The sequence below is a fragment of the Rhipicephalus sanguineus genome, chromosome 6, assembly GCF_013339695.2.
Source record: "Rhipicephalus sanguineus isolate Rsan-2018 chromosome 6, BIME_Rsan_1.4, whole genome shotgun sequence".
In the NCBI taxonomy this organism is placed as follows: domain Eukaryota; kingdom Metazoa; phylum Arthropoda; class Arachnida; order Ixodida; family Ixodidae; genus Rhipicephalus; species Rhipicephalus sanguineus.
Window position 1 is genome coordinate 118,219,318 of NC_051181.1, and position 5,052 is coordinate 118,224,369.

Here is a 5,052-nt window from a genome sequence, read left to right on the forward strand (position 1 = left end):
CGATGCCTTTTCAAGGACGAGTCATCATCAGCGTGTTTTTCCCAACAATGTTTCTCTTTATTTTCACTTTTTATTCGTATTGTGCTTCGGCTTACATTCTATGACACTGTATATGCTGTCAAAACTTCTCGTGCCATGCACTACATTTTACTGCATTCTTATAATAATAACAATAATTGTTGGAGTTTAACGCCCCAAAACCACGATATGATAACGAGGGACGCCGTAGTGGAGGACTCCGGAAATTTCGACCACCTGGGCTTCCTTAACGTGCACCAAGTGCACGGGCCTCAAGTATTTTCGCCTCCATCGAAAATGCGGCCGCCCATCCAATTCAGAGCCATATGGTAGGTACTGACAACAGCCTCGGTTTTATGGCCCTTTGTCAATATTCAGTGCCTGCCTCCGATGTCACCGAATTCTCGCTCCCCGAGTTTTTGTCCCTGGCAATATCAGTACATCTGTCATCGCCGCGAAGGGCATACGCTGCAAATCAAAATCTTGAATGGCTCAGCTTTTGTTTCCGAGTCCCTGTAAAAGTTATATTTTCTTGCGCTCGCAATCCGTCTCCCAGTTGTATAACACAGCAGGCCAGCGAAGCAAAGCCAAAGGATCGTTATCTCTGATGTCTGTTCACTGCCGACGCTTTATAGTGTGCATCCTCCTCTCCAATTGGCCGCGACCTCTGCCCACTCGTCTGGTGACTTTATAAAACCGGCTTGAGGACGTAAAGATTCTTGTTTCGATATGCATTAAAACTCATACGAGCCCTACTATTTCGACGCAGCAACTCAAAACAACAACAAAAAAGAAATATACTAGAAACGTGCAAAAAAAAAAACCCCCACAGGGAAGCGTTTTGATAACAGTTGAGGACATGCCACAGTCATTGAACTATACTTTTAGATGCTGAGAAATGCTTGCACAGAAAGGTATCGGTATCTCGCTGTTCCTGTAGTTGCTTCGTAAACGCTAGCTCTTTTCTGGCCGCCGCACCATAGATAGGTTAGCGACGATGACCGTGGGATTAGGCCTTCTTAGACGCTACGTATGTTTATTTGCGTCGTGGTTATCGTTGTCCTTGCGGGAGCGTTTTAGGTGTATATACATGTGAGGCCAGCTAACACACGAAGGTCTGTTTATATGATAGTTGGCTTCTTTTTTTTTTTTCGGCTTGGCGAACCCCATTAGACATATAACCTGCAATGGTACGTACAGCGACAGTTCTTACTGAGATGTGTTGGAGGAAGGATACGCTGCTCGTATAACAAGTGACCGAATGCATGTGTGAATTTCAGAATGAATAACCTGCTGCGGTGGCCCAGCTGTTCACATTGCTCAGTTGCTGACCCGAAAGTCGCGGGTTCGATCCCGGCCGCAGTCGCATTTCGATGGAGGTGAAATTCTAGAGGCCATCGTACTGTGCGATTCCAATGCACGTTAAAGAACACCCGGTGGTCCAAATTTGCGGAGCCCGCCGCTACGGCGTGCCTCATAATCATATTGTGGTTATGGCTCGTAGAACCACAGATATTATTATTTAAATTTGAACATATTGGACAGAGATCTGTCTGGCTGGGTGAAAAATTCATACGAAAAATAATAAACTCTCCAGCCACTTTGCTAAAGTTAAACTTTAAAAGCTATAAAACTGACCCGACGTTTCGGGACCGATTCGGTCCCTTCCTCAGGGGTGACTGTTCGGCCGGCTCCGAAGCTAGCGAGTTTCTTTGGTGGTGTCCCCCTCTCCATCGTCCTTCTTCCCGCCGGTCTTGTTGCCGCGGTGTTTCTTCCACTGGTTCCGTAGACCGTGCACGTACACACTCGGCAAGGTTTCAGTTGAGCGGTTGACATTTCCCGGTGTTGTTTGGATATGCCAGGATTCCAAGAACTGCCTTTTTGTGTGGTTGCCTTCCGTGTCGATGACCCGGGCGTCGTCAAAATTGATGCGGTGGTCCATCTTTTCGCTGTGTTCAGCGAGGGCGTTTCGCGCAGCGTTGAAGCTACGCACGTCGTTTCGACGTTTCGACGAAGAAACACCGCGGCAACATGAACGGCGGGAAGAAGGACGAGGGAGAGGGGGACACCACCAAAGAAACTCGCTAGCTTCGGAGCCGGCCGAACAGTCACCCCTGAGGAAGGGACCGAATCGGTCCCGAAACGTCGGGTCAGTTTTATAGCTTTTAAAGTTTAACTTTAGCAAAGTGGCTGGAGAGTTTATTAGTTTTCGTATGAAGATATTATTATTGCTCTGATTACCGCGATGGTGCCATCACGTACCCCGATTTCTACCCCGGAAATGGTGTTTCTTTTTTAGGTGAGACCATAAACACCCTCTAATATCCCAACTTACTTTCTATTAAACGCTTCTTCGCATTAAGGCATTATATGCTACTACATTGCAAATATTGGATCTGTGTGAAACGAAGCTCATGCACAATACGTTAATCGAATGCTGTAAAACTATGTGCGGTGCATAATATTGTTCTTATTTGTGTGCAGCGGGTAGCGTGCAATAATCTTACGCAATGTGGATCATTTATATGCAGCGAAGGTCACAGCTTACATGTACGTACTTTCCTCGCCTGCGCCGCTATAGCATATACGCAAGCTGTTCAAGCGACCACACTGAAAAGAAGGATAAGTCGCATGCGTTAAGGAAATTTCGATTAATTGGCACATGCGATAAACAAGGGAACCAATTAAGCGACTTCTATTCAAACTTCGTAAGCGGCATCTTAACAGCGAAGCTGTTGTGGCTCGGCGAGATTCCTCCGGCGTTGCAAAAACACCTAATGTTGCCTAGCAACCAGCGATGCCACAACTGGCGCAGCACCTGCTCCGCGAAACCTTGCCGAGCATGCGCCGTGCACCGCCGCGCCACGCTGCGCTTAGCTCCGGTAGAGTGTACTAGAAGCTTTTGAGTGGCGCGAGTGGCTGCTTGGGAGCGGGCGTTTCAGCGTGGAATGATGCGGTGGCGCTGGCGTCGACCAATCTTCCCGGGCGGATGGCTGGCAGGCGTTCCGCGTACGTGTTGGTGCCTCTCCGTCGCGTCTATAGTGTGCCGGCCAAGATGATCTCCCGCTTTTTTCTTATTCTTATACTTCCTCTCTTTCATAAATATTAATGCAAATAAAGATTATTTGACATTATTGTTATTGAAGTTGCTGCTGACCGCACTGAAGCAGCATAGTACATTATACAGTGTAAGGAGCGCGTTTTTTTTTCCCCATGTTTTACAGTGTACAATTAAATGAGAAACCAGCTGGCTGGTACACAACGGAAGCCCCCCCCCCACCTCCCCGAAAAAAAAAAATGAGTATGCTGCCCACAAAACGAAGAACTCTTGGCCCGTTCCATGTAAAACACTAAAGCTGGAATCAAAGGGCGCGTTGCTTGTGGCTGCGTGCACACACGACAAAAAAGCAGGCTTTATTGACATTGTTTGAAGAACAGCAGAGTTTTTCCAAACCTCCCTTTGATTTTGAAATATGGGATTAGATTCATTGTTGTAGGACCCACAAAAATTCAAATACGTAATACTGCAGAAGAAGGCTTTCAGTGAAACATAGTCATGGAAGATTTTGAGAGTTTAAAAAACGCAGCACCACTGCAAAGCAGAGTCGTAACTGTAATGATAATAATCATTGATAACACAAAAATACAAGGTTTGCATATTTATGAAACAATACATTTGCGAATTAGCAAATTGTAAAAAACAAAATTATAGAGCCAGGATACAAAAATAACATAAAACAAAGAAAACACAAAGGCAGTGTTTAGGTTGTTTTTCCAAAATACATTTAAATAAAAAAATATGTTATGGTTGCATAGTCGTTTGAAGGCACACTAAAGTGGAACCATGAATCGGCTTAGATCGATTAATTGTGCTCCGACACCCATAATGCTGCTAAATTTACCATCACAGGCTTATTAATACAAAAAGATTCAAAATCAAAGTTTTATTTTGAGATATCGCGTCAGAATTTGCACGTTCTCTCACTTACAAGCCTCTTCTCGGAAAAATTGTTTTTCTTCTTGGTGTACCTTAAAAAAATTAGGAGTGCAATAAAATATGCACGAAAAATGACATCCTTTTTACGCCACTGTAGCAATTTATAACCTACTCAATTTCAGGTACTGCTGTGCGCTTTGTTTCTCATCCCGCGACGTGTTAAACCCTTCACATAAACATGCATACGTGTGACCACATAAAAACGGATCAGCTGAGCAGTCAATGGCTTGCAATGTTCGTTGCAGCCAACACCCCCAAAATGCTATCTCCTGTTGATTACTGCCAAGACATCCAAGATGCTGTCTTTGTGTAAGTCACTCTTACTAAAACAACCAGTGAAAATTTCTTCAAGTTCACTAATAAAAACAAAAGCTTTCTGTGAAGGGTACAGAAGAACACCGAAATCACAAGATTTTGTGAAAACAGCACCATTTAGGGACTGGCCATCTCATGAAGGCAGCAGAAGCTCATTCATGCATGCACTGCACTTTGGAGCACACATGTTCTAGCAACATAGCCTGCCACATAGTACGTAAGCCTGGAGTCGCTATGCTGATTGACGTATGGGTGGTCTGGTGAAGTCAAAGAGCTGCTATGAAGTGAACCTTCAGCACCTTCCAAGTATCCTTCATCAAGCAACAAGTCAATCAGTTGCTGCTGCTTATACAAGTTAGCAGGCTTGTCTGCGACAGTGAAAAGCGAGCTTACAACCCTCTCTGAAACGTGTGATCCAGCAACACTCTTGGCAAGATTATAACAGCTTAGACAATTAATGGTCGTGAGAAATTGTTGCGGAGTGGGATGAGCATTGCATTCAGATGACAGCCTGACAATACCGAAGAGGTTTTCAATTTTATCTTCGTTTAAGCGGCTTGTAATAAGGTATGCATAGGCAATCTCTGCATGTAAGTAGCTTCAGCAAAATTGATAATATGCACGTAGTCTCTCACAATGAAATGCGGTTCGAAATGTAATTCGCACACAGCACAATCGGCGTCAAGCGGTTTGTCAGGCCGATGGAGGTTCCGCTCCCAAAG